The sequence below is a fragment of the Rutilus rutilus genome, assembly GCF_951802725.1.
Source record: "Rutilus rutilus genome assembly, chromosome: 23".
Lineage (NCBI taxonomy): Eukaryota > Metazoa > Chordata > Actinopteri > Cypriniformes > Leuciscidae > Rutilus > Rutilus rutilus.
This window is the reverse complement of record NC_140233.1, coordinates 1,461,208-1,470,505: the sequence shown is the minus strand read 5'-3', so window position 1 is coordinate 1,470,505 and position 9,298 is coordinate 1,461,208. Positions and strand designations below refer to the sequence as shown.

The window sequence follows — 9,298 nt, the reverse complement described above, 5'->3', positions numbered from 1 at the left end:
CCATAAGCTTTTCCACTGTGTGTGTGTGTGTGTGTACTGTGTACCCCCGCAAGTAGCAGTGGCCACCCCATGTATAAAACTCTAGTTCCGCCACTGCTAACCTGTCAGTGAGTAATCTATCGGCCCATGTGTGTTCATGTCCATCTTCAGAAAACAAACACAGACAGTAACGGTTTAGAGACAGAGAAAGAGTTTTCTTTCAAATCATGAATCACAAGCTTTATTGAAGATGTTCAGATGAAAGTTTCATTTCTTGTCTTGCCTGTTGAATCTGTTTTGTGTTTGAGAGACTCTGGAGATGATCGTCTCTGGGTTTCTGTGTCTTCTGGATCTGAAAGAGGTTTTAGAGGAACTTGATCAAACCCAAAGACTCTTTACACACACAATATATCTGACTAAATGACAGTGTCAGTAACGACTGTTGAACATCTTTACAATCTACAACTGCATTATATTCAGAGTCCACAGACCCAACACTGCTGAATAACAGCAGAATATCACTATTAAATATCAGGAATTATAATACTGGAACATTAAACAAGTTATCTGTTTTGAAATACAAGGTTCAGATTGCATCTAATCTAAAATACAACCTTAATTTCTGACACAAACACAGATTGAGGAAATATGGATGTTAAGTGTCTGTCCAGTTCTGAACAAGCATTAAATTACACAAATAAAGATAACAGGGAGAGATCACATGACATGAGCAATAAAACATGATTGAGAAATCTGAACAGAAAACATGAACAAATCTAGATGGACTGATACTTCTGAAAGTGGACAAAAGTAACAAAAGCTTCACTTTATTTTCCAAACAAACACTTTATCCTACAGACTGTAGAGTTTGAGATCATGTGATCACAGCCGACGGACACAAGAACCACAGCAGAGATGAGGAACAAGCAGCAAGACGTTTATTTAAAAGCAGAGGCAAATAAATAAAGCATTAAGTTAACATTAAACATTAAGTGCATTAAAAGTACAGAACATTAAAAACAGTCTAAAACTATTTGGAACATACCATTACTAAAACTCACTGCGTCAATAAAATACATAATTACACTTAAACAAGAGGTAACAAAAAAAAAAAAAAAAAAAAAAATTTAAATGGCTAAAATGAGCTTGTGTTTCTAAACCAGGACATAAAACTGAACCCCATAATATAAAAACAGTTAAAAGAACAGTAAAAACAATGTTGGGGGAGATGGAGGAGGTGAAGGAGGCCGGACGAGGAGATGGATCTGAAAGTAAATCAGAAACTCAAGTGAATCATTTGCACAGCAGAAGATCTGAAAGTGAATCACAGGATGAGCTGAAACTCTGAACTGCACACACCGTTTCTGAACTACACACACACCGTTTCTGAACTACACACACACCGTTTCTGAACTACACACACACCGTTTCTAAGCCGCTTTAGCATACAAGTCTGATGAATCAAAGAGCTCAGAGAAAAGCTTAGTGAAATTAATATTCTTAATGATAATAATCTTCATTACGGCTCCATCTTCACCTGAGAGACACAGAGACATGGATCTTCATGGTGCTGAGGACAATGAGATGGTCTAAAAGGTGTGTGTGTGTGTGTGTGTGTGTGTGTGTTTTTTTTTGTTCCACTAATGTCAGTGAGTTTCTCCCCACGAGCACCTGCACCTAAACGCCACAGTCGGTCAGAAACACATTTGGTTGTTTCACGGTCGGATCTTGGACTTCTACGGACTAGTTCTCATCTCTCCTGCAGTTTCCATCTTTCTAGAGCTCCCATTCCTCCTGTTCCTGTTCCTCTCTCATCACACTCTTTCTGTGGTGTCAGTCGTTCTCTCACCCTCTCCGGCAGAGACCCTCTTCTCCTGAGCTCCTCCAGAGCCGATCGGGCCGCTGACTCCCTCCTGTTGCTCCCGGACCCCTCAGGGAACTCCTCGTCCCCCACCCGGACCCGGACCGTGAACCTGACAGAGAGAAAGATGAGGAAGGAGAATATAATCTTTATTCTTCTAGAGTTCGGGCCAAATACTCTTTTACTCTGACTAACTCTAGTCTTTTTAATTAACTATAGTCTTTTACTCTAATTATTTGTATTATTTCTAATTATTTATTTTTATTTTTTTTCAGTCCAGCTCCATCTGAAGATTAAATTGAAACAAACACAAGTGAATAATTTGCACAGCAGAAGCTGAATCATATCACAGGATGAACTGAAACACACACTGTTTCTGAGCATCCAAGAGTCTGCTGAATGAAAGAGCTCATAGAAAAGCTTGATGAAATTAATATTCTTAATGATGATCATAACCTTAAGTCTTTTAACGTGGGGCCCAGAAGCTGCCCAGGGTCCGGGTCCAGAAGCCTGTTTGTGTCCGGGTCCAAAAGCCCGTTGGGTTCCGTCTCCGGGAGCTACTGTAGGGTCAGGGAGCCTGTTTGTGTCTTGGGGTCCGTCTCCGGGAGCTGCAGGAATGCTGTGGACATCATAGATCAAGCTTCAGTGTGAAAAGCTACTGACAGTCAAAGTGAGTGAGCGAGCGAGTGAGCGAGTGAGTGAGTGAGTGAGTGAGTGAGTACCTGAGAGACCTCTGTGAGGAGGATGGCCACGGCTGCTTGGGCCGCCTTCTCTCTGGCCTGCTGCTTTGAGGAGCCGCTCATGGGGAGGAAGGAGCGGCCGCCCAATATCACCTGGTAGGAGACCCTGAGAGACAGAGAGACCGTGAGAAGAGTGGATGACAGGTGTGTGAAACGGGATCATGACAGTGAGGACACAAGTGAGGTCCAGATGTGTGTGAGAGAGTTAAGTCACCTTTATTTATACAGCACATTTTACAATACAGAGTGTTTCAAAGCAGCTTTACAGAGATAACAGGAAAATAATGCAACAAAGTTTGTTTCCAGAAGAAAATAGCGTCACAGTCCAGCTTAAGTAAGCTCAGTGATGTTTACCCCGTGAGTCAGTCCTAGGGCTCCGCCGGTCCGACTTTAGGGAAAAATCAGGTCTATTGGAGACGTCCAATCGATTTCTCCGAAATAACACCACAGACACAGTGTAATCACCATGGGGAAATCTCACAGTAAAACTGGGCAAAATATTGATGCACTGGTGTTTTACCAGATGAGAAGTTTATCTTTGTATAATCTTTTTACTCTTAATTCCTTTTATGACTATTTTAATCGTTCTTCCTCTTCCTTTTATTTTGTGATTATTTTAATTCCTTCCTGTAAAGCACTTTGAATTGCCATAGTGTATAAAAAGTGCTCTATAAATACACTTGCCGAGAGTGAGAGTGAGTGTGTGTGAGCGTGTGTACCTCTGGGAATTGGGGGCCCGTCTGCTCTACCAGCTCCTCCTCATGAGGAGTTAACCCTGGGTTAACCCTAACCTCTGTGAATTGGGGAGCCCAGTCCGCTCCACTGATGTCAGGGTGAGCTCCTCCCCATGAGCGGCTGCAAACCTCCGCAGGCCAGAGAGGGACTGATGGTGCAGGCAGTCCTGCAGCCGTGGCCGTCCTCCGAGTCTCTGCTAGGATAGAGAAACTCTAGATTACATCATGTGACACACAGAAAATGAAGCAGATGGGAATAAAAGCGTGTGGTTAGTAGTGTTGGGTGATGTGCTCCATTTCAATATCGTCCTATCATCAGCCTGTGAGATCGGCGATACACGATATTATCGTGAGGGGGCGGGGCTTACTTATTTGATTATTAACTTGCTTATTTACTCATTAATTTGCTTGTTTTATTACTTCGTTTTATACATATTTTTCTATTTTGCTAAGGTGAAGTCTATTAATAGGCTAGATCTTGTTATTGGTATTGGTATAGTGAGGTGTATCTGAGTCTGACTCGGAGTATTTCAGCGGGAAATTTACAGACACACATTATCCTCTCATGCCGTTACACATGCAGCATTTCGACTAGCCTACTTCTACACGAGATAACACGTTTTAATAATTACTTGGGTCAAGAAAGAGTTGGAGTTTGCTATATATCTGATATATATGAGTCCTACCAGTGCGCTCTGTCCTCCTACACTTTACATATGCGCACTTCAATAAGCTCAAATAACGCGGATTAATGCCGGATTTTAAATGCCGGGAGAAACCAGATTAAGGGGCAAACATCTAAAAGTCGATGCATTGTCAGTTTATTCAGCATAATCGGGTTAAGAACGTGCATGTAAACGCACTCATTCCCTGAGAGTGAAAGCAGAAACGGACTGAGCTTTCGGCATCTGTCGCTGCATTAACGCCACGTTCTCTCAGAGACGACGATGGATATAACGGTATAGCGACTATCTTAATTTACTGGCTTAATATTTCTCTTGTGGACCTACATTAATGACAGTGAAAAAATAAGAATATTTCTTGTTAAAGAAGTGATTGCCATCTGTGAAAATCAAAAGCAGCTTCAGAGTTGTGCAAGTGCTCGTGAACTAAAGTCTGTTATTATATATGTCTATGTTATATATATTTAGGCCTATATCATTTTAGTGATTATTATCGATACGCAATAGCGGTTAGTGAACGTCTGACTCTAGTTCTGTATTAAACGGCTGAAGCGTCTCCTCTAGAAGCCATACGGGTCGCTACAGGTTTACTGCGGTGCGTCTCGTCTGTTTTACCTGGAATAACAATGGAAAACAGTCCCAGACACTGATGGCTACTAGTCGGAGTAGTTTTAGCACTAGCTGTCAGTGTCAATCATCTTTCACAGAGACTAGATTACAATAACTGATGACTGATTACAAATGAATAAAATATCATCTGAAGGGGACCGTTGACCATTATAGTCACACTGTTTGTGTGGTGTCAGTCGTTCTCTCACCCTCTCCGGCAGCGGCCCTCTTCTCCTCAGCTCCTCCAGAGCTTTTAGAGCCGCTGCCTCCCTCTTATTGCTCCCGGACCCCTCTGGGAACTCCTCCAGCCCGACTCTGACCCGTGCTGTGAAAGGTGGAGGAGGGAGGAGAGTAGAGGGAAAGGTGGAGGAGGGAGGAGAGTAGAGGGAAAGGTGGAGGAGGAGGAGGAGGAGGAGTGGAGGAAGGAAGGGAGGAAGGAGATGGAGGGAAGGTGGAGGAGAGTTAAGAGGAAAGATGGAGGAAGGAGATGGAGGGAAGGTGGAGGAGAGTTAAGAGGAAAGATGGAGAAAGGAGATGGAGGGAAGGTGGAGGAGAGTTAAGGGGAAAGGATGAGGAAGAGGATGGAGGGAAGGAAGGTGGAGGAGCGTTGAGGGAAAGATGGAGGAAGGAGATGGAGGGAAGGTGGAGGAGAGTTAAGGGGAAAGGAGGAGGAAGGGGATGGAGGGAAGGTGGAGGAGCGTTGAGGGAAAGATGGAGGAAGGAGATGGAGGGAAGGTGGAGGAGAGTTGAGGGAAAGATGGAGGAAGGAGATGGAGGGAAGGTGGAGGAGCGTTGAGGGAAAGATGGAGGAAGGAGATGAGGGAAGGTGGAGGAGCGTTAAGGGAAAGATGGAGGAAGGAGATGGAGGGAAGGTGGAGGAGCGTTGAGGGAAAGATTGAGGAAGGAGATGAGGGAAGGTGGAGGAGAGTTAAGGGAAAAAAAGGAGGAAGGGGATGGAGGGAAGGTGGAGGAGCGTTGAGGGAAGGCTTGAGGACAGAGTGGAGGACAGAGTGGAGGACAGAGTGGAGGACAGAGTGGAGGACAGAGTGGAGGACAGAGTGGAGGACAGAGTGGAGGACAGAGTGGAGGACAGAGTGGAGGACAGAGTGGAGGACAGAGTGGAGGACAGAGTGGAGGACAGAGTGGAGGACAGAGTGGAGGACAGAGTGGAGGACAGAGTGGAGGACAGAGTGGAGGACAGAGGACTGTGAAAACAAAAACGAGAAAACGAATGATGCTATGCTATGATAGACCGCACATCGACTCTGAATGACAACACATCTAATCAATACTAAAAGACTAAAGATGCCATGCTAACACTAGCAATGCAGTCGAGAGCCTCAACACTAGTGTTACAGGTTCAAGATTCTCAGTACTGATGATCAACAGGTTACAGGAGTAAACTCACAGAAACAGCAGCGGCTGAGAGAGTTCCTCACTGGATGTGTGACCTGGGAGAGTGGTCTGAGCGTGTGAGGTGGTCCAGTTTGGCCTTCATCAGTGAAGAACACTTCTGCTGGCCATGAGTGTAAACGGCTGATGCTGCGCTCCTTTCTTCTATTTTGATGTTCGTCCACAAGGCGGGAGTGCGAAGGCTTGAGGACAAAGATGGAGAAAGGGTGATGTAGAGGAGGCTGGAGTATCGGAGTCTCGGATGGTGCTGGTGGACGGCTGTGGAAACAAAAGAGAAGTGATCCTATGCTATGATAGACCGCACATCAACTCTGAATGACAACACATCTAATCAACACTAAAAGACTAAAGATGCCATGCTAACACTAGCAATGCAGTCGAGAGCCTCAACACTAGTGTTACAGGTTCAAGACTCACAGTGTGTCACTAGATGTGTGTGTTACCTGTGCTTCACTAGATGTGTGTGTTACCTGTGCGCGCGCTTCACTAGATGTGTGTTACCTGGGCGCGTGTTTCACTAGATGTGTGTGTGTTACCTGGGCGTGTGCTTCACTAGATGCGTGTATGTTACCTGTGCGCGCGCTTCACTAGATGTGTGTTACCTGGGCGCGTGTTTCACTAGATGTGTGTGTGTGTTACCTGGGCGTGTGCTTCACTAGATGTGTGTATGTTACCTGTGCACGTGCTTCACTAGATGTGTGTTACCTGGGCGCGTGTTTCACTAGATGTGTGTGTGTTACCTGGGCGCGTGCTTCACTAGATGTGTGTATGTTACCTGTGCACGTGCTTCACTAGATGTGTGTTACCTGTGCGCGTGCTTCACTAGAAGTGTGTGTGTTACCTGGGCACGTGCTTCACTAGATATGTGTGTTACCTGTGCGCGTGCTTCACTAGATGTGTGTGTGTTACCTGGGCACGTGCTTCACTAGATGCGTGTTACACCTGGGCGTGTGCTTCACTAGATGTGCGTGTGTTACCTGGGCGCGTGCTTCACTAGATGTGCGTGTGTTACCTGTGCGTGCGTGTGTGTTACTTGGGCGCGTGCTTCACTAGATGTGCGTGTTACCTGTGCGTGTGTGTTACCTGTGCACGTGCTTCACTAGATGCGTGTGTTACCTGTGCGTGTGTGTTACCTGTGCGCGTGCTTCACTAGATGTGCGTGTGTTACCTGTGCGCGTGCTTCACTAGATGCGTGTGTTACCTGGGCGCGTGCTTCACTAGATGTGTGTGTGTTACCTGGGCGCGTGCTTCACTAGATGTGCGTGTGTTACCTGGGCGCGTGCTTCACTAGATGTGTGTGTGTTACCTGGGTGCGTGCTTCACTAGATGTGTGTGTTACCTGGGCGCGTGCTTCACTAGTTGTGTGTTACCTGGGCGCGTGCTTCACTAGATGTGTGTTACCTGGGCGCGTGCTTCACTAGATGTGTGTGTGTTACCTGGGCGCGTGCTTCACTAGATGTGTTTTACCTGGGCGCGTGCTTCACTAGATGTGCGTGTTACCTGTGCGCGTGCTTCACTAGATGTGTGTGTGTTACCTGTGCGCGTGCTTCACTAGATGTGTGTATGTTACCTGTGCACGTGCTTCACTAGATGTGTGTATGTTACCTGTGCGCGTGCTGGACTAGATGTGTGTTACCTGGGCGCGTGCTTCACTAGATGTGTGTTACCTGGGCGCGTGCTTCACTAGTTGTGTGTTACCTGGGCGCGTGCGTCACTAGATGTGTGTTACCTGGGCGCGTGCTTCACTAGTTGTGTGTTACCTGGGCGCGTGCTTCACTAGATGTGTGTTACCTGGGCGCGTGCTTCACTAGATGTGTGTTACCTGGGCGCGTGCTTCACTAGATGTGCGTGTGCTTCACTAGATGTGTGTGTGTTACCTGTGCGCGTGCTTCACTAGATGTGTGTATGTTACCTGTGCACGTGCTTCACTAGATGTGTGTGTGTTACCTGGGCGCGTGCTTCACTAGATGTGTGTTACCTGGGCGCGTGCTTCACTAGTTGTGTGTTACCTGGGCGCGTGCTTCACTAGATGTGTGTTACCTGGGCGCGTGCTTCACTAGATGTGCGTGTTACCTGTGCGCGTGCTTCACTAGATGTGTGTGTGTTACCTGTGCGCGTGCTTCACTAGATGTGTGTATGTTACCTGTGCACGTGCTTCACTAGATGTGTGTATGTTACCTGTGCGCGTGCTTCACTAGATGTGCGTGTTACCTGGGCGCGTGCTTCACTAGATGTGTGTGTGTGTTACCTGTGCGCGTGCTTTACTAGATGTGCGTGTTACCTGTGCGCGTGCTTCACTAGATGTGTGTGTGTTACCTGTGCACGTGCTTCACTAGATGTGTGTATGTTACCTGTGCGCGTGCTTCACTAGATGTGCGTGTTACCTGGGCGCGTGCTTCACTAGATGTGTGTGTGTGTTACCTGTGCGCATGCTTCACTAGATGTGTGTGTGTTACCTGGGCGCGTGCTTCACTAGATGTGTGTGTGTTACCTGGGCGCGTGCTTCCTTCACTAATGAAAACCTCCTGACCCGTCTTCTGTCCGCACTGATGAATGATGAAATCCTCTGTTGTTGTTCTCCGCATTTCTTCTTTTATGCGTTTACTGGCGGTGGCAAATAAACGAAGGTTCTAGAGCAGGAGTGTTTTCTTTCATTTAAAAAAACAGAGCACAAGTACACAAATACAAATTAAATTAGCATAAAATAAACAGAAATAACAGCTAAAATAACAGGGTTAAACTAAATTAAACTAAACAATTCCCATTACAATCATGGTTTCATATAATTCACTTCAAAATGCTTATGTATGCAAATTGAGTGTTGAATTTCAGTTTAATTTATTAAAAAAATTTTACTAAATAAAATATTAATTTTTAATATCTTTCAGAAGACCCAGTGCATATTTCTTTTGCTGCCTAGAGTCAAATATAGATATTGCATATATTCTAAAACTGAATGATAATATGATTATGAATAAACTCACAGAAGTAAGAAGTCAGAGACTGAAGTAAGAACAGGAGTTGCTCTGAGTTTCTGCAGCAGAATTGAGACCCTGCTGTGCTGTACTGAGATCAGCTTTATCTGCTTCCGTCACACCTTCAGCACACACACGACATCACTCAGAAACCTGGAATAAACCACAGCAGAAATACAGAAATATTAGCATTCCCATTATAAATGACCATAGCTAATGCTAGGAGGAATGAGCACACTCTGATATCAGAGTAATCGTCGATCAACAGCAGTGTGCAACACATTACAGCAATCTGTGTTATAAA

The 9,298-nt window shown here is 45.5% G+C and overlaps 1 protein-coding gene and 1 long non-coding RNA gene across 5 annotated transcripts in view; both read right to left on the bottom strand.

Moving 5' to 3' along the window:
• Positions 1 to 713: 713 nt before the first annotated feature.
• Positions 714 to 3,166, bottom strand: LOC311283518. Its single transcript, XR_014626082.1, has 3 exons — positions 2,563 to 3,166; positions 2,297 to 2,459; positions 714 to 1,952 (listed from the first exon to the last, which is right to left on the bottom strand). It is a non-coding gene; the product is annotated as an uncharacterized lncRNA (long non-coding RNA).
• Positions 3,167 to 5,269: 2,103 nt separating this feature from the next.
• Positions 5,270 to 9,298, bottom strand: part of LOC311283504 (uncharacterized protein) — a 333,540-nt gene continuing 329,511 nt past the window's right edge. For all 4 annotated transcript variants that reach the window (XM_084397942.1, XM_084397939.1, XM_084397941.1 and 1 more), the window contains 4 exons: positions 9,004 to 9,147; positions 8,511 to 8,667; positions 6,015 to 6,277; positions 5,270 to 5,811 (listed from right to left, as the gene is read on the bottom strand). The gene's annotated coding sequence lies outside the window, so the exon portion shown is untranslated. The remainder of the gene's footprint in view (positions 5,812 to 6,014; positions 6,278 to 8,510; positions 8,668 to 9,003; positions 9,148 to 9,298) is intronic.